Here is a 20,456-nt window from a genome sequence, read left to right on the forward strand (position 1 = left end):
TGATAACAGCAGGTCATCAGACTGGAAAGAACAATCTGGCAATCATGGAGATGACTATTAATGAGGAAAGGTGCTGCATTTTCTATTTCAAGTAAGCACCTGAGGATCTGTGGCTGTATGATTCCTGCTCAGACCCTAAGGGGTCCCTTCTTTCTGGGATTTGTCTTGAGGGAGCAGCTAGGACTTCTGCAGATGGTACAAGGACCCACAGGACCACCCTGAATGATGAAGTACAAAGTTGGAGATGTCATAATGATGGTTACCCACAGGTTTCTGTTGAGCTCAGCAAGGAGATGATCAGAGGAAAATCTTCAGTGTGAATATGTAAAAGTTCATCATCTTCCAGGGTGGCCAGAGCCAAAAACAAACACTCAGGTAACAGTTCTACTGAACAAGGGCAGTGCTGGTCTCAGACCTCATCATCCCCAAGATGAAATGAGTGTCAGCCCACGTGGTAGAGGGAATGGGAAAATGGGCACATTCAAGGACTGCCAGAGGAAGTGTAAACTGGTAAAAACTAGAAGGCACCAGGCAGTGTGTATCAAGTTGTAAAAATGTCTGTGTCCTGTGGCCTGGTATCTCCATGTAAAGGAATTTATCCAAAGACAGGGAAAATAATCTAAGTGTCCAGTTTTATGAGCTCTGCATGGTGGAATATTATTCAGCCATTAAAAATCATGTTTGAGAAGAATATTTAAGAATATTCTTAAAGAATATTCTTTAAGAGAGATATTTATAACAAAATGCTGTTTAAAAAAAGCAGAATATAAAACAGTAAATATAGCATAATGCAATTTCTTAGCAGACAAATATATAAACAAGTAAATATATAAATAGATGGCCCTAAAAAAAGCCTGACTTATACCAAAATCATATAATGTGATTGAATGATAGGTTATTTGCAGGAAGGTTGACATGGGGAGATATTTATCTCAGTTTTTCAAGTTTTGTGCATTAAGTGCATATTACTCTTAATATATACTTATTTTTGGGCTGTTGCTTCCCAAATCGTCATCCCAAAGTTGATTCTACTGATGGAAACCCTGTTCTGCTCCATAGAAGGGACTCCCTTGTCCACTGTCCGGGTCACTGCAAATATGGACTCTCAGGAGGCTATTTGGGTTCTTTAGACTAGTGCAGGACTGGGTGCCAGGGATAATTTTAAGGACTGAACAAGCTTTTCAAAGACAGGATTGTGGTTCCTTTGGTATAATAATTTCCTCAAATGCTTTTGAAATACTTTTGCTTCTGGTCATTCCATGAGCAAGCAACTACTACTAAAACTCTTGCCTATTCAACAGTTTTAGGCCAACAGGATGCCAAGTGCTCTCCATTTAATGGCAACTATCTTGAAGCCATTTGAAACAGACGCTTGAGTGGGAAGACAACACCCTTATGCCCTCCTAGACCACCAGGCTCCCAGTGCTCTACGGAGGAACATCTTCTGCCAGATTCATGCCTTCTCTTCAGTTTGAGGCACAGAAGCAGTTGGCTTTTTTTTTTTTTTTTTTAAGTAGGTTTCATGCCCAGCACAGAGCCCAGTGTGGAGCCTGAACCCATGACCCTGAGATCAAAACCCAAGCTGAGATCAAGAGTCAGGTACTCAACCAATTGAGCCACCCAGATGCCTCAGAAGCAGTTGGCTTTTTAATGATTCTGATCCCCATTTCCAATGTGTTTCAGGGTTTTTCTACATATACTAGGAATTCTCTGATACCAGCTTAGATATCCTACAATTCAACCCAATTCTGACACCTTCTACCGGGAGATAGCACCAGATTCCACAGGCTGAGGGCTCAGTCCCACAAAGACCACCCCTGAGTTCAGATGCCAACTGCAAGTCCAGGTTGTCACCTGTGTTTCTGACCCACTGGCTGGAAATCAGAAGCCATCATCCCTCCTTGGGTTCAATTAATTTGCTAGAGTGGCTTACAGTTGGGAAACCAGTTTTCTGTTTGGATCACCAGTTTATTACAAAAGATGGTAAATACGAATTAGGAGCCAGATGAAGAGACACACAGAGCAAGGTACGGGGAGAGGGACGGAAACCCCTCTGAGCACACTACTCTCCCGGAGTCTCCCTGTGTTTGCCAACCTGGAACCTCTCCTGACTCTGTCCTTTTGGGGTTTGATGATCTCCATTACATAGCCATGATTGATCTAACCATTGGTCATTGGCAATCCATTCACCTCCAGCCCCTCTCCCCTCCCTGGTGGTGAGACTGTAAATCCAACCCTCTAATCACTTGGTTGGTTCCTCTTGGGTGACCTAGGGGCATTCCCAAAGTCATCTCATTAACATTACAAAAGACACATTACCTTTTTCAGCATTTAGGAAATTCCAAGTGTTTTAGGAGCTCTGCCAGGAACTATGATTTCTCATCATAAATCACAATATCACACTTTTGCAACCCAGCAAGACTCCAAATTACTGAATTCTCAAGTCAGTTTAGATTTCAGGCTGCAGGCAGCAGAGCAGCACCTTGGCAAAGCAACATTCCTTACCCTCTGTTCTTGAAGACCAGCTAATGCTAGCCTGATTTTGCCTCATTCTCACAAGATTTAATAAAAGCAACAAGACGCAACCCAACACACAAGAATAGTCTGACTTTTTCTCATTCTTTCTCCTACTACTACAGCCTCAGGCAGCATACATTCTCCTTTCTTAAGGTGCAATTTGAGCAAATATTTTGCCACATAGGACAAGGGTTGCTCAGCAATATCCCAACCCTCACTGACTGGTACCTCAACTTCTTTTTGCGACAAGGCAGGGTCTGAAGCAAAACATGCGTATCCCATTGAATGCTGGCCTCCTAGGTGACTACTTTAAGGAAACAAGCCTTACCTGCCTGTGTACATTCTTATAGACTTAATTTTTAAAATGCCAGCCAATGTTCCTAGAGAGAGATTTTTCTCCACATGCAAATGCCTTTGTCAACAATTAGCAAAAAGCGAACTTGCTTAGCTGCATTAACTGTGTCATGTATTAAGCTGCAATTGTGCACAGCAGGTAGGTCCCTCAATTCCTTGTTAGATTCCAGAGAAATGCCTAATGCTGATTTGATGGTGGTGGGTACAGAAGCTCCACATTCAGGATAAAGTAGAAAAATATCCCCCAGCTCACCATTTCCCAAGTGCCTGCCCAGAATGATGGTGTCTTCCCTCTATGGCTCCAAACAGGACAAGGCAGTCAGGCTTGGCAACCTCGGTGGCCAAGGTGCCAGCTGCGTGTGTGCATGGGATCTGGGTCCACTCACCCTTCTCCACGCGAACCTCCCTCACAGGTGTTGGCCTTCTCACATTTAAACCAGCCGCAGGGAAGAGTTTGCTTTTCCAAGACAAATAAGGCCAGTGGTGACAACAGCTTTGTAAGGCAGCAGAAGCCAGTCCCTATTACCTGAAATTCCCATAGCTGTCACATTCCTGGTCCAGGCTTGTCCCTCCTAAAACACTGAGCGGTGGGGTGGGTGAGAAGGAAGGCCAGTGAGCAAGCCACCTGTGAGGTATGATGGGAACAGGGACACCAAAATGCTCTCTGCTCTTCAGGCCTCTCTCTCCCCTGCGCACTCCACCATCTCCATTAAGATTTCCGGTCCTTTGGACTAATCAGTTTCCTCTTGTAAGTACCTGTGCCCAAGCCAGAGAGCTGCTTATGGCCTGGGGGCAGGCTGCAGTGAAGCACCCATCCTCCTCTCTCCTCCAGCCTCCTTCCCTTCTTAGCCCTTTGCCCAGTCCCTATGTGTGTGGTCTCCCCTTCAGCTCCTCTTTCTGGCTACAACTTCCAGATAATGGCTGTCCCCACTCAGCCCAATCCATGGGGCATCATCTGTTTACCCCCCTTGAAGGATTAACCCATCCATCACCAAACACCTCCAAAGGGTTGAGTGAACAGCTGCTTCCCAAGAGGCAGGGGGCAGGACAATAGAAAACTCTGGGTATGGATGAGGATGATGCCAGAGGTGAACTCTGCTCCCCACATAGCTCCAAGGGCTGCCATGATGTTTGACCAGGTTCCCTTGCCCTTTGCCTTCTTCCTCCAGGCCCTGACCCAAAGTCCATTCTCGAGTCTGTCTCAGACTATGAGCTCTTTAAGGAGGCAGATGGGGCCACTGCCAGCACAGGGCCAGATGTAAATAGTTTAAAAGTGACTGAGAAGAGAAGGAGGAAGACAAGGGAAGAGAAAGAACAAAGATGTGAAGAGGAAGAAGGAAAGTGCACCTTTATTCTAGCCTGTGTGCCTCTGTCTGTCCACGCTAAACCTTTGGGAGGTTGCTGTGACCACTCTGACCCTAATTGCTCTCTCCCTTCCCTGGCCTCACCATCTGGCCCCCACCACCTCAGCAGAGAATTGCCTGTGTCCCCACCGTGGGCTTGGACTCCCAGCCTGCTGCCACTGTGGTTATTTGCTGCCTGTGCCTCAGCTCTCGTCTGCTAGTTGCTTCTTCCTTCTCCCCTCTGTGGTCATCAGCCCTTGCTGCAGTTTTTATTCATTGGGTGATGGGGTAGCCAGGGGCTGAGGCACTCTGGTAGCTCCTGCAGAGGAAGGAGAAGTCCAGGGCACATTCCAACCCTGCCGGTGCTGGCGCAGCCCCTCGGTGGTGTAAAATCTCACGCCTGGAGCCCTGTGAGCTCCTGGTGCCAGCTGCAATTTTATTGGTGGTCTGTGACTTCAAAGGCCTCTCCCCCTGCATGGCTGAACCAGCAGGCTGCAGAGCAGAAGGCCTGTGCCCAGGGCACCAGGGAATTCCCCTGGATCTGGACCCAGCCTCTCTGTAGGCTGCCCTGCCTCTTTCTTTTATAGTCACAAAGTCAGTCTGTGACCACAGCAGATGGAGAGGAACCACTTGTATAGGAGACTGCTTTCAAGGACCTGTATGCCCCAGTCTGTAGGCAAGACACTTCTACCAAACATCTATTCAATGTCCCAACATTCCTTCCTATAGAAACTCTTTCAGCATCGAGGTGGGAGGCTGGGCTGTGGTCCGGGTGATCCTAGGCACCCGCCTGACTTTTCTGTGCCTTGTCTATCAGGGGAGTGGGAGTTGATACCGAGGCCTGGCTGACTGCCTCATCACTCTTTGGAGGCTTAGAAATGTCAGGTGTGGGAGAACAGGCAGGAAATCTCCCTGTGGCAGGGACTGCTCCATCCACACTGCTGGCATCCCTCTCTGGCAGAGAGAAACTCAATCGAGTCTTTAAGACTCGAGGCTTTGAGTCTCAACTGTGACATGTCCTAACTGGGCTACCTTGGAGAGTTACCCACCCCCTCTGTGCCTCAGTTTCCTTATAGGGATTAGTTGATACTGATGAAACACTGGACCAGTCACTGGCACTCGGTGGGTGATGCAGACATGCTTGCTAATTCTTTCTAGTAACAAATAGGAGCAATAGGAGCCTTGTGTTGCTTGTTTATTCCACATGAATAGGTTTGTCTGTCGATGAGGTGACAAGCTTCCAGTTTTCTTACCTTCTTCTCCCCACAACACACATGGACACACAGACACATGCCAGCCTGGTATGGTATCAAAAGCAGTGCAGAGGTGAGACCCTGCTAAGTTAGCTCAGGGAAGTCATGAAGCCCCTGCAGAACCAGCCTACTCACTTTTAAAGAGGGGCTAAGGGTAACCTGCTTCCCAGAGCAAGATCAAATTCACATGAAATTTAAGTAAAGCTACCAGTAAACATCAGTGAAGCTCAGTGCTCTGCCTAAGGTAGGCATTTAATGAATGTTCTAGTTCTCTCTTGGCTGGGCGCATGATAGCTCAAAAGACACTTGAGGGTGAAGAATATGTTTAAGCTGGGAAGTCAAGGGCCTCACCCTCTACCACAGGCCACACCTCCCAGAGGGGCCACACTTATGAGGCCCTCCGATGGACCAGGAGGGGTGAAGCTCTCAGGGGCAAGGACTGCATCTTCTCCCTCGCACTTGCCAGCAGCTGGTCCAGCTCGGTACAAACAACGCGAGACACGAGCCCAGCAACAGTGACCCTGGCTGTCTGAAATCCTGTCCAGAAGGAAATTATTGAGAGAGAACTGAAGAAAGCAAAGCTGCTCTCAGACACATTCCCAATCTTGCCGGAGATGGAAACTAACAGGGATGGAAACATGACAGCAGAAAAATACAGACCATTTTGAAGTCTGCCCACCTGGGAGTCAAGCCACATTGAAAATCAATAAGGCACCAAGGCCGGGAGCTCGGGAGCCGACTGGATACCTGCTTGTGCCTCCTTTAAAGCAGGGAAAGCTTTGAAGTTGCAGACGACCAATAAAAATACAGCTGGCATTTACAGCTTCAACTCCTCCTTGCCTTCCCTTTTCACCAAGTTGCTAAAGCTGCAGCCCGTAGCCCAGGCTGGAATGTTGGCTCCGGACCACGGGGCCCATGCTGTTGACAAGGACAGTGGCTCCCAGCACGCACTGGCTGGGGACTGGGGAGTGGCTGTAGGCACACTGGCACCTTCCCAGAAAAAGCCTGTCTTGGGTTCCAGCCTGCAGAAGCAGCGGTTGAGGTCCCTGAAAACATTTCAGTAAGGTCCGGCTGTTTTAGAAACTGTCCAAGTCCTGCCCCAGACCAGCCACAGGGAAGCTCTCATCTGCATGGGATGTTGGCTTCCTGTCTCATCCTCTACTTCGCCTGATGCTCTCTATAACGTCTGTAACATCAGGAGAAGGATAATCCTGTGGAATTGACTCCCTTCCTCAATAGGTGGAACAATCAGAACACAGCAGGGTTACCTGACTAATCACAAAGGCAACAGAAGCCGTCAGAGTGAAAGGGAGCTAGAATCCACGTCCCAGCCCAACACCAATGCTCTTCTCATGCTCTTGTTTTCCTCTTGACTGCTCCCAGGAAGCTCTGTGACCTTCCTCTTCATTCCGTACGCGGATAGCACATTCTCAGAGGAGGGGCCCTTGGTCCGGCCAGGGAGACACCATTCGGAGACATAAAACATCCAAGAAAAAAGCTACAAAGCAGTCTTTGGATGGAAGATATTATAGCCTACAACATATATGGGCAATGTCAGGCCTAATGACCAAGCTGAGCTAATGTCAATAAACAGAGAACTATTAGGAAATTCATTAATCAAGATCTTGTTTATACTCCTATTTGTCAACCCAATTATTTGTTTGACTTGTGGCCTCCCAGGTTTATTACGGTCATTTCTGTCATCAATAGAGCTGGGAGGCTGGAATTTCACACATAGGTAGGGCCTGCACTCCTCTTAGGTATGTCGGTTTGAAGAATCAGAGCTCTCATCAGGGCCCAAGGTCTGTCTTCAGTTAACAAATAACCGCTCTTTGTAATCCAGTGGCTCACTGGACCTTAAATTAATTGATTTGCTAATCACTGTTTCCTGTTTCCAGAAGTTGACCTCTGCAGCACTCTCCTGCTCTTGGGGGAATGTCATCAGGAAGAGAATCCAGGCTGAAAACACAACAGCGTGGCAAAGAGGGGACTGTCTGCTGCTCTCTGAGGACACCTGGGGTCCTGCCTCTCCCCCACTCCCCATTTGATCTTTATAGTGTCATCTCTCACTGTCCCCCACCTCTGTGCATTTCCTTCCTGCTCACTTGCTCCTGCTGCCTTTTCCTAGCCTCCGCCCAAATGTCAAGCTCCTCCAGAAGATGTCTCCCCTGACCATCAATGAGCCAGAATGGATCTGTCCCACCTCTGGCTCTTGGATTTCTCAGTCCCAGTGATTGTCTCTGTTCTGTTCCATTGGCACCTTCCACACAGAGCTTTATGAATTTCAGCTGGTAGCTACTGTGTAAATTCTTTGAGGATAAGCTGGCCTTAGGTGTCTCACAGCTCTACATCCCCTCCTTAGCCACACCCCTTCACTAACACACACATGTGCATGTGTACAATCACGCATGCATACATGCAATGCTGGCCCAACAGAGGGTACTCTGCTGAGGGCAACTGTAGCCGTTCCATTAGGGATTTGCCTCCCCCCAAACCCTCTGGTATCGCTGTTGAGGCCCTGCTCATAAGTGAACACAGAACGAATATCACTTTGGTAAGGAGCAACTGTCTTCCCTACTTTCATCTCCTATGTTGAACCAATTTCTAGGGTTTCCACCTTCTCAGAGCCAGTGCTTCCTGTTTGGGAAATAAATGTCAAATGATTTCTCCATTCAAAGTGACGGATCACAGTAGGTTTCTGGGTAGCAGGCAGGGGAGCCCGCCTCATAAAAAGTAGACATTCTTTATTACTTTGAAGGGAAAAGGGTGAAGGGCCTTGTGGGGAGTGGGAGGAAGGGTCAGATTTCTCCAGAATTACTCAGAGCAATATCTATCCTCAGCAGCCACCCTATGAATTCTGACACATCTCAAAAAGTGGGAGTCTGGAAAAAGCAGTCGGAATCTCTTACCTTCTGCAAAAAGCTACTGTGCAGTCTATTCCTTTGTAGTTCAGCTTCGGGGGGTGTGTGTGTGTGTGTGTGTGTGCATGTGTGTGTGTGTTTTAAAAAAAATCAAACCATCTTGGAAAAATCAGAAAGCAGATGCACCCATAATTGAACTTGGCAAGGGCAACAGAAACCTTGTTATAGGTGTTCCAGGCCCTCACACCCTAATTAATCTGGGGTGTGGGGGGGCTGTGGGTTTCTCTGCACAGATGTGGGGGGTAAGAGGTTGCAGTGGGCAGGAGATTTAGATGCCCCGAGCCCCCCTGGAAACTAAGGGCTGGGGACCCTTGCCCAGGCATGTCACGGACTCCCTTTCCTGGCTGGAGAGACTCCTGTCCAGGGATCCCAGGAACTCGGCAGTGGGCGCTGGGCTGTGGGGGCCGCTGGCCCACCTGAGAGGGGCCGCCACCCTGCCTGGGCCAGCCCCGCGCCCACAGCCTCGACCCGGTGGCGACTTTTACTATCCGCCATTTACCATTCTGACGGGAAAACAAATTTAAAACACCTGGAAATTTATGTCTCTGATGGGTCGAGTTGCACTGTTCCATTATATTAAATAATCCCGGCTGGGCGCTTCAAAGGCTGCTGGCCTCCCGGAGGCGGCCTGGCTGCGGGGCCTTTGTTAATGCAGTGGGCATCCTGGGCGCGAGCACCAGGACCGCACGGGCATCCGCACCTGAGCCCACTCCCGCAGCCGCGCCTGCACCCTCCTGGCTCCTGCCTCGTGCCCGCACCTGCGCCCGCCACCCTGATGCCGCTGCACCTGCGCGCCCAGGCCCGAGCCGCCAGCCCCGGCCTGCGCTTCCCTCGCGCTTCAGTGCTCCTGCCTCCCTGGGCGTTCACCGTGCCCCTGGCCTGGCTGTTCTCGCCATCTGCACCCAACCGGGCTCAGACCACCGAGGATGCGTTTCTCACCCTGTCGCTCCCTACCTCCAGGACTCTGGTTCCTCACCTGTGTACCAAGAGTTGGTGGCGGATAGCTGTTCATGGTGACACCCCTCCTGGCTGCAGCACCCTGTCTCCAGGGCAGCATCCCCCCGCCCCCCACTCCCACCCTCATACTTAGCAGCAAAGAGGTTTTACTCCATTGGGTCAGAGAAGCTCTAAAGGTCAAGGTGGGCGTGGGCCAGAGAGAAGGCTGGGGGTGGGAGCAATAACCAGAAAAGTCTAACTAACAGTGGGTGGCTAGAGGGGGTCAGAAGAAGCTTGGGAAAGAGTTTGGTTGGCACTTGGGGCCAAACAGACCTCCTCAAGGCTGGAACAGCCAGGAGCAGCACTGATGTGGGGGTCTGAGGGTGCTTCAGTATCCTGGGACTATCCAGAAAGTGCCCTCGCCACTGACATCACCTGGGTGTGGGGCTCAGAGGTGAGCACCAGTTGCCTAGAAGTGGGCAGGAAGGACAGCGAGTTGTGCTTGGAGTATGATACCAACAGACTGGTTTGTGGGCTTACACAAGGTCCCCCTTGGAAACTTCCAGAAAATACTAAAGGAGGGGGTGGCAGTGGGCTCTAAGATGTTCTTGCCTTGGGGTGAAGGCCATAAAATTTCTCATGGAGTCTCCTGAACCTTCTACATAGCACTACTGTGGGGACTAGAGGGAAAGTTTTCTGAAAGCACAGTTGTAAACCTAAGAGTATACAAATGAGGCCATATTATTGCACTTGGGAAAAATGGAGCCCCAGGAGACTGGGAACATCTTGCTGCCACAGCAGGAGAGGAACTGGGAGCAGGTGCTCCCACTCCCAGCTTCTTTGCTGTCCAGTCTCCCATCCTGCAGTTAGGTGGGGCCTGGTCTCCTCCTCCCCATATTCCCTCTATGGCTCTCTGCCAAGTCGTGACTCCTCCCTAGGGTCACTGGTACTATCCTATTTGGTCACAGCACCAGGGCTTAGAGAAAACTCCAAGACAGTCTCTTCTTAGGACAACCAAGCCGTTTACTAAAACAGGGTTGTTCATTGGTTTTCAGTTGCTGCCATGTGGATAGCAGTCACTCACTAGCCCACACTTAGAGCAGAATGCTTCAAAAATGTGAGTCCTAGACCTGGACCTACCGTTGTCTAACTGGCTTCAAAGGAACATGTTATGTCATCTCAGTCTTGTCATTTTGGAAATGAGGGCACTAGGCCACGTTCTCTGAAGCTACCATGTTCTCATCAATGGTTCTTCACCTTGGCAGCACAGTTGAGGAACTCTGAAACTACTGTTTGGGCTGCACCCCCAAGAGGTTTCGATCTGACTGGGCTGGGATGGAACCTTAAGTGATTCTAATGTGCAGGCCAGGCTGTGAACCCCTCTGCTAGTTGCTATGAGGATTTTATTAAGCAAACATCAAGTCTACATGGAGTGGCTCAGGGACCAGAACTCAGAAGCTCAAGAGGAAGCTTCTAGGAGTTTCATTTCCTCTCCTGGAATAAAAAAGTTTAAGAACTCAAAAAGCCCTAAAGGTGATATTTTTGGTCTCTTTTCAAATCATGCACTAAAGTTTAGGCCACCAGCAGTTCTAGGTAGGTCGGCTAAAAAGAAGTGGGCCCAATCCTGGCCTGGGTGTTGGATGAGTTCACTGGCCACAGAAATCCTCTATTGAAGTGTCCCCAAAGTGTCTCCTGGGCACAAGAGGGAAGTAGCTAGAGAGGCTCCTCCACTATCTTACCCGGACTCCCACCTGGAAGAGCCTTTTAAATCCATGTGCCACCCAGGCAGCATCCTTGACAAGAGGCATCACCTGTGTGTGTGGTCAACCATTCCTCTAGGCCTCAAGGGAACCTTGGAGCTTTGAACTGCATTGCCCTGCCCACAGTGTAGAGCCAGTGTTTGGAATGGGCGAGAATGCTGCCAGAAAGTCCCTCCTCTGTGGTCCAGAGGGGAAAAACTTGGGGAGCAGTGAAAAGTTCTCCATCAGAGGCCTTAAAAGAAATGCTATATAAAACCCTTTCAAGCTGTAATGAAATAGGGTCATTTCTAATGAACCAGACTCTACACATGCATGCAACTGATATGCTTGGAAAGTTTTCCTTTCTTAAGTAATAATGATAATACTTTCCCCTTTATCACATTCCAGTGTGCTTGCACAGTATGACACTTCCCAGCCCCTTGAGATAAGGAAGGCAGGTATTACTGTCACTCTTTTATAGGTTAAGCACCTAACATAAACAATACCAGGACAAAAATGTTCTGCAAACCATGTAACCTGAGTATCTGCCATGGTCTCATCCCTACCCCATGTCACTGTTAAACAGGACTCTCTCTAGCTACAATAAAACCTACACATTTGCTCGTCCAGAAATTTTATTTATAATTTAAAGGCATATGTGTGTTCCCAACTATCACATAAAGAGAAGTGTGATAGAGAATTCTGTTTAAAGTATGTTCCCAACTTCAAAAAAAAAAAGTGTGTGTGTGTCTGTGTCACACACAGAATAAAATAAGCCAAAAAAAAAAAAGAATAAAATAAGCCAAATAAAATACATCAAAATATTAATTATGGTCATCCGTGGACTATGAGAATGTAGCTGACTTTATCTTTCTATATACTTTAGGACCTCTAAATTAAGCATGCGTTAATTTTAAATTTTAAAACAAGATATTTTAAGAATAGTTTCGTTTCCACAAACTGTGCAAGAATAAATTTCAGCTCAGCCCTCCGCTATGTCATTGTGAGTTTCAAAATGGCACCTATCCAGCTGGGAATGGCAATTACCAAGGGAGAGCTTGTGGTTTAGCACCCCAAGCAAAGCCCCACGTTAATGGCTGTTAGCCATTACAATGGCCGATTTCTCAGGGATCACTCCAATTAGGATCTTCTCTGTGGCTTACAACACCAGCCCTCTGACTTCAGACAGGGAGCATCTGTGGCACAGCTGGAGCAGCTGGATTGGAAAATCAATCACTACCCAACAACTGTGCAACTGATGGCCCATCAATCAGAAACATAAGGCGTCCGCTCCATTTATAAAACACACGCATTCTCTCGCGAATCTGTAAATGCAATAAGCAGCCCCAGCACCTCAGCCCCGAAAAAAAAATGGCGGCATCAGTCACTTCTGCCTGTGGAGAATCACAGATTGGCACCATCAAATGAAGCGCCACTACTGCAGGAGCTACAGAAGACCCCTGTCCCCACACCCAGTGGCTGTCCAAGCCAGGGTACCCTCTGAGACCCCCAGTCCTCCTGACTTTGAGATTTTTATTGGCCCTGACAGCCAGTCATGCTATAACCATGAGAAGGCATCGGTACTTGAAGAATTTCTGAGGCTTTCTAAAATGGCCATTTCCTCCTTCCTTTCTTTTCTTTTCTCCTTCCTTTCTTCCTTCTACCCTTCAAACACTAAAGGAGAAAGGTCTTTTCCCTCTATCATGGTCAGGTGATGACCAGACCTATGGGAGTTCAACACTTACCCACAAGTGAGCTGACTTCTGGGGTGAGTTTATTTTTTCAGGATCCAAAAGACTTTGCCACAAGGCCCACAGAAGACTAGGCTCACACAGTATTTCTGATTTCAGTGCTGGACTGGGAAATGCCAGAAAGACTCAGCCGGAAGTCTAAAGTCTGGGAACACTTTTCCATCATTATTATTATTTGAAGAGGAACATATTAAGTGATCCTGGTAGGGACCAGAGATAATGGATAGGCTATCTTTCTATCCTGTGACCCACCTTAGCACCCTGAGGCTGGACTTGGGGTTCTGGGGACCCTATTACTCGCATATGCAACATCAGGCCATTGCCTCTCAGTTTCTGGCTGGCCCCAGAACTATAGGCTCTAACTGCTTCCAAGGAAGGTTTCCTGAATCCCAGGATCCTCCACCGGCTGGTTTGAGGAAAGAATGGTTGAGCTGTCTCTTCCCATGGCTTCAGGAGCCTTTCTTTCCCTCTGTGAGTAAGAGGCACACACCATTGCATGGGCAGGAGGGCGTGCTACAGTAGACCCTTTTCTTGTTCTAGTAATAGTGGTATTACTATAGCATCAGAAAACTCTGGGCAGCAGAACCAGACTGCCAAACCACATCACGCCTGGGGGTGAGCTGTGAAACGACAGGGCAAGAAATGTACAGGGAGCTCGCTGGGTTAATGGTGTTTAGAAATAATTGTAGAGAGCAGCTATTGAGCATTTACATGTGCCAGATGGAAGAGCAATTGAACTTTTCTGTATGGTTCTCAGGGGAGGGATGAACCCCATTGGGAAGAAGCTAAAGGGTGACAGATTTTAGGTTGGAAAGGGAAGAATGCAGCTATGCAGAGATACAAAAAGCTGTCTTGCTGGGCAATGGCTCCTCATCACCAGAGGTGTTTGAATGTAATGTGGATACTCTCTTGCTGCGATGTTAGAGCTAGAATCATGCTGTAGGGGAGCAGAGGTAAGATGTAAAGATGAGTTTTTAAAATATTTTATTTATTTATTTATTTATTTATTTATTTATTTATTTATTTGAGAGAGAGAGAGAGAGGCAGAGGGAGAAGCAGACTCCCTGCTGAGCATGGAACCCAACATGGGGCTCAATCCCAGGACTCTGAGATCACGACCTGAGCCACCCAGGTACCTCACAATTTCTTTTTAAGATTCTATTTATTTATTTGAGAGAGAGAGAGAGAGATAGAGTGAGCAAATGGGGGATGGGGCAGAGGGAGAGAGAATTTCAAGCAGATTTCCCGCTGAGTGCAGAGCCCAATGCGGGGCTTGATCCCACGACCCTGAGATCATGACCTGAGTTAAAATCAAAAGTTGGATGCTTAACCAACTGAGCCATCTAGATGCCTCTTGATGTGAAGATTTGTTAATGTCCCTTTTAATGCTGAGGTTTCTATGATTCTGCTTCCATGTTTTAGCCATGTATCTTCCTCTCTTACATCCTTTGAGTACTTGCTGACATGTTCCAGATCTTCTTGGCAAATACTGTGTCCCAGACGCTCCTGGAGGGACAGGGACACAAGGCCTCCTTCCCTCTGTATCTCCTTGCAAAGGCTCAAGACCATGCCCCAGAACTTCCCATCAATGCAGTGTTCATTAATTCATGTTTGGAGGCCTTCCTGCACTCCAAATCATAGCAGCATGAGATAAAATGTGAGATGAGAAAGATACAAAGACATAGTTCTGATTTCTCAAAACCAGGTAAGCCCCTCTGAGGACCTGAGGTAACACAGAAAGACAAGAGAGTAAATAGGTGGCAATTCAACTCTTGTAGGAGAGAGGGGCCTAAAGGTACCCCAAAGAGGCAAAATAGTTAGATCCAGAGTCAGGGTCTGAAACCAGGAGTTGGGATGGGGCTTTCCTACCCATGAAATGAGGTGGGAAATAATTCTCAATTCTGCTTAAGGCCCTGTTTTATTGGAGGGGAAGGCTGAAATAGTATAGCCTTGCAGCCAGGGTCTGGGCCCAGCTGCCCACTGGCTCAGGACAGGAGACCCAAGCCACAAACAACAGGCCTGGGCCTAGACAAGATTCCTGGGACACTGCTGGGGAAAAAAACCCAAATCTCCCCCAAAAACAAACAACCCCCCCCTCCCAAAACACCAACAAACCAACCTGTTAAACAGACAGGTACATGCAAAGAGAGAGACATATAACAAAACTCCTTTCCAAATGAGCTTGCAAACAAAGTTCCAACCCCTCCAAAAAATAGCCTAAATAATCAACCATCAGTAAACAAATTTATCCAAATGAAATGAAAATAACAGAGGTCTGAAAACAAATTTAGGATATACATGCTCAGGTAAAGGAGGTAAGAGGGGTAAAAGAAGAAATAGCAATTAGGTTTTTTAAATTACAAAAAAGGAAGAAATAGATCAAGAGATATAAAACTAAAATCTTGGAAATAAAAATATCACTGATGAAATTTAAATAATTAATAGAATAAGTTCTACATGGGATACGGTTCAAGAGAAAAGTGATAAATTGTAAGATAGCACCAAGGTATTTGCTCAGAATGCAGCATAGACAGAAAAAGAAACTTTATTTAGATATATGAAGTTTACAAGACCTTGAGGATATCTTGAGAGGCTCAAACGTATATTTAGTAGAAGCTCCATAAAAAAAGAATGAGAGTTATAAGAGGAAAAAACATTCCAAGAGACGATGATGGGGATTTTCCAAAATTGAAGAGAGATAGCTTCACAGATGGAACGATGGCCCTGAGTATAGACCAGGATAAAGAAAACACCGTGACACACATCATAGTGAAACTGCAGATCATCAAGAAGAGGAAAATCATGAAAAGCTCCCGGAGCCTGCCCAGTAGAGCTCAGAAAAGGAACACTCAGGGAAGCTCAGGATGAGGAGCTGTAACTTCTCTTTCACTCATTTCTAGAACAAGGAGCAAGATTGGCCCTCAACACCAGGCAGGAGCTGCAGCTATCATCCAATTTAGCCCAGCCTGGTACACAGGGAAGCAACCACATCCCTGCAGGCCTGGGGAAACTGAGTCTGCCACCTTCCTCCTGCTGGTCCCAATTCAACAAGTGCTTTACCAAAGCTCTCAAAGATCCATGGGAACTCTTTCGGGCATTTACAATGATCATGGAGTCCTGAACTTCTTTCTGTCACTGAAATAATCCCTGGTTCCCAGAGAAACAGGTCTTTGGGAAGGTAGTGGATCCCTTCTCTTGCTATTGCCAATTGTTGTTTTTCTTTACTGTGTAACTGTTTGCTCCCACAGTATGTCACTCTGGAAAAAAATATGGAAGTGGGGCTTTCACATGTTTGAGAGAGAGCAAACTCCTGTTGGAAAAAATGAAATCTCCTACCTGGAGCCCCAAGGCTGAGTCAAACTTTCCACTGAATCAAGATCTCTGCTTGCAACTTGAGAGGCAAAATTAAGTTGTAATATTCCAGCAAATAGCTATAGCCATTCAGAATGCTACTCCTGGCTCTTTGGCTGGATCGCAAACCAATGCAGAGGCAAATTTAATTACCTGTCAGGAACTAAATAAAAGGTTTGCTTCATCTGATACTCCCAGTGTGTAGGACCGCTATGAAAACAAGCCTGACGCTCAATCGATTTGCTGTTTACAGAGGCCCAAAGAGGCGCCCAGACACACCAGTGGGCTGCTTGAAGCTTTTGGAAGCTTAAATATTTTTTAATGCACTTGCCCACTGTTCCCTCTTCCTAAGCTTGGCTCAAAACCACTGTCCACTCCCAAGAGCTCTTGCATCTATTCCTAAAAAACATCCCATAAACTTCCCTTTCAAAATGGCTGGTAAGGCCAGACCCATCCCATTAGCTTTTCCACACGAGAAGGCTCATCTCTCCCAGAGAGGGGCTTGTTTTCTGGGATTGGCTGCCTATCCATCAAGACCTCCATGCTGCCCCAGCAGCATCATCCATCAGTGAGTCATGGGAGAAAGAGTATTTTGGCACCAAGAGGCTCTGGCATGCTAAGCTAAGTTCACATTTATTGCTGTAACCTCAGTTTGTCCAACTGCAGCATGGGGAAACCTGCCCTAAGATTCGCAGGGTTGTAGCAAAGCTAAATGTGAGGATGGGTATTAAAAACCTGGACCAATGTACAGAGGTGTCCTTTCTGATGAATACATATTATTTTATTGCCTGGATTTGGAGGGCCAGAAGGCAGGGAAGGAGCAATTTCTATCTTTGTGGAAGTTGGAAATGGAGGCTGTAGCAGCACACTGAAAACAGAAAAGGGGGCAGACAGAGCGCAGAGCAGAGCCTGTGCTATGAGCAGTGCAGGAGAGGCCACAACTATGGAGCCTCCAGGGCCTCGCAGAAAGCAGTCAGCCCACAGGCTACTGGGACAGCCCACTCCATTATTGTACCATTAGGGCTTCTGCTGACTGCTCCCCTCAGAGCCTGGAGGACTTTAGGGAATGAAATGGGCTCAAGTGCCCTCACTGTAGCTTCAGGGGGGTGTGAAAGAGAGGGCAGCCTGGAGCTGCTCCAGAGACTACAAACCTAGGCCAGGTGGGCACATTTTTCAGTCTAAGGGCTCCAGATTCGGTATGAAGGCCTAGACTTGCAAGGACTGGGTTAAAGCAGAATCCTACCCTCTCCCCGCACCATCTATCCCTCACTCCTGACACCCGGGCACTACCTCCACCTCTGGCAGGGCTCCTGGGACCAGAGGTGCTCATGCTTTTCTCTAGACCCCTTACCACCACTTCTCTCCTACTGTGTTTCCAGACAGGCCCTGGCAAGTGCTTGGCACATCCTCGTTGGGACCAAAGTCTGCCACTCAGTCACCTCTGCTAGCCCTTCTGTCATTGGAGGGATCACATAGGGGTCCCATCTTCCTGCTTTTGCACTCTGTCTCCTACAGATCAAAGTACACCTCCTTCAGGAAGAGCTTCTCAACCTCCTTGATCTCCAGAGAACCTTCCCCCACCTCTGCCCCTGCATGGAGCAAATAGGCAAGCCCCCTGACATCTATCTCTTCAGCTGTCACACTCTTTTGATAGTAACTCCAGAGGGGAAGAGGCTCAGGCCAGCTCCACAGGTCTGCAGCCATGCCTCCTTGCCCATTTCCACCTCCAGAGACCTACCAGCACCTGGCAGGGAGTTGGGGTCAGATGGATGGCACTGTGGACCCCACCAATCACCAAAGAAATGTCCTACTCCCAAAGCCCTACAAGGGGCTGAGAATAGAGTCACTCCTCACCTGGCCAGAGGCAGGGAGGCCTGCTTCCCCAGCACAGCTGGCCTTTAAGCTGATGGTGGAACAGGTAACAGCTCCTACAGATCCTTCTTTGGAGAACAGGAAAAGAAATATGCTCCCTGCCACATCTTTAATGATCTGATTATCAGGAAGGCACCACATTTTAAATTTCTCTCCATAGTGCGTGTGTGTGTGTGTTTCTAGGCAGTGCTAATAAAATCTCTAACCCACGTGGCAGCCCCACTGCTCATCAACTATCAGCTGCCCTCAGGCTGCACCAGTCTGTTTATATTATAAATAAAGTCTGAAATACGCTGCTTGCTCAGTGCAGGCTCCTCAAGGGGCCATGGAGGAGAGGGGGAGCTGAACCAGCCCCTCCCTGCTCCCTCCTACCCTTGCTGGGGGAAGGATGGCCCAACAGAGGCTTTGCCTGAGGCCAGCTCCTTTGGACGTTAACAAACCACTACAAGGATCTGCGATCCATCCCAGGAATCCCGGTTTAATTATTTAGGAAGAACGCTTTTGCTCCCCTGAAGCTCTGCGGCTCCCCAGAGCCAGTGGAATCATTGTTCAATGCTTATTACTGCCGCGGGCCCCTGGGTACAGTGTGGCAGAGACCTCATTTCAATATTTACCACTTAGATCACTTAAGGGCTGTCAGCTTTAATAACATTTTATCAATTGGATACTTATATTATTCACGGCTTCATAAAAATAACAAGACCTGCCTTGGCATTTCAATCATACCCGGGCTAATTTCAGTGACTGCTCAGGGATTTCGTTTTTATTAACATTTAGATACGACGTGACTGCTTCTCTTCCTGAATGCACAGTGTCTGAGGTGGCCGCTGGGCAGGCTGTGGGGGGTGGGCCACACAGATCTCTGCCCTGGGCATGTGGGCAAGGGGCGGGTACACGGGCAACACACCAACAGGCTGGGCAGACACCCTCCCCAGTGATGACTCGTTCGTGGTGGGTGGGGTGGCTCACTGCTCCTGCCCCTGACAACTTGGTTCCCACCTCACCTCCTCCTGCCCTGCCCAGGCTGCAGCCACAGGGAACCATCTCTGGGGCTCCAGAAGGCACCCTTCTCTTCTGCAGGGCTTGGTCTGGAAAGCTTTTGCTCCGTCCTCCACCAATAGAGCTTCCTGCAAGCCCTCTAGGCTCACCTACAAGGCCTCCCCTACTTCCCAAGAGCTCGGGGCGCAGTCAGTGCTTGGGGTGTCTGTGAGTGGCTGGTGCTTCCTGGCCCTTCCCGTCTCCTGGCTGATTTCCATGTCCTCTTCTCCCACAGGGGTCACAACCCTTTTCCCCTCTGGTATCCTGAGAAACCAGAAGAGCTGGGCATAAGCCTCCAGACTTTTCCTTGCAAATGCTTTTTTGTACCTGTCTCAAAGGTGCTTGCTGTTGCTGGTAACTGCAGGACTTGTGCTAGTTGCTCACCTTGGCAACCACCCCCAGAGATGTCATGGTTTTTGAGGAAACACCACCTTGGCAGTGGCTGCCCCATCTTCGGTGGCTCTTGGCTCCTATGGCTGCCTCTCCTTGCTGCCCCCAGGCCTTCTCTTCTTCTTTAGACCCTGGGGCCCCTCAGTTCCACTGTTGTGGCAGCCTCTGCCCCTTCCATTCCATTCTTTTCACAGATGCCACAGTCCTTCAGCGTCACCCTCCTCATTTCAACCCATCAGTAGATTTTACTGCTCTCAGAACCCCAGCCCGAGTCTTCCCTCTCACATGAGCCAGTCCCTGCCCTGGCTCTCTGGCCTCCCCATGCAACCCTTCCCTGGCTCACAGCTCTCTGGCCACTCTGGCTATTCGATCCACCAAGCCTTTTTCTTCCTCAGAGCCTACAATTTCCCATCTGCCCTGGAATGCCCTTCCCACTGCTCCTCACATGACTAACTAGTCTCTGCTTTCATGTCACCAAGAGAGACCTGCCATGATGCTCTCTCTAACATTTTCTCCTTCCAGCCTGGTCTTTCTCTCTCGTGGTCGCCTTTGCTACCTCTAGGGGGCTGATCACAATATGCAATGATTAATAAAACTTTCTTTTAAACAAAGGTTGGTTTGATTTGCTCCATTAGCTTGGAGAGTATAACTGACACATAGCTGTTTAATAAAAAAATATTGAATGGATGGAATAACACACCCTTTCCTTTCTTCCCTTTTCTTTATGAGAAGTTCCCCATACTCCAATCCTCCTAAGTATACAGATAACTAGATAAAGGGAATCTGATTCACAGGAGCCACTTATACTGCTGGAAAAAGCCCAGACTAGTGCTCTCAGTCACAGACAGCATAGCACAGTGGTTAGGGACACAGGCTCTGCTTCCTTAATCTTTCTGTATTTCAGTCTGTTCATCTGTAAGCTGAGATTTGTAATACCTACCTTATAGCATCACTATGGGAAGTAAATGAATTAATATATGTAAAGTGCTCA

General features: G+C 48.1%; 2 long non-coding RNA genes across 4 annotated transcripts in view; one reads left to right on the top strand and one right to left on the bottom strand.

Moving 5' to 3' along the window:
* Positions 1–20,456, bottom strand: part of LOC112671412 (uncharacterized) — a 180,890-nt gene that overhangs the window by 125,785 nt on the left and 34,649 nt on the right. The window lies entirely within an intron of this gene.
* LOC112671436 (uncharacterized) lies at positions 248–8,167 on the top strand. 3 transcript variants are annotated; one of them, XR_003143643.3, is made up of 4 exons: positions 248–375; positions 1,302–1,599; positions 1,684–2,027; positions 7,366–8,167. It is a non-coding gene; the product is annotated as an uncharacterized LOC112671436 (long non-coding RNA). The 3 variants fall into 3 exon arrangements; XR_003143642.3 differs by lacking the exon at positions 7,366–8,167 and adding an exon at positions 2,329–2,589; XR_003143641.3 differs by lacking the exon at positions 7,366–8,167 and having other exon boundaries at positions 1,684–2,589.

This window comes from Canis lupus, chromosome 10 (genome assembly GCF_003254725.2).
Source record: "Canis lupus dingo isolate Sandy chromosome 10, ASM325472v2, whole genome shotgun sequence".
NCBI classification, from domain to species: domain Eukaryota; kingdom Metazoa; phylum Chordata; class Mammalia; order Carnivora; family Canidae; genus Canis; species Canis lupus.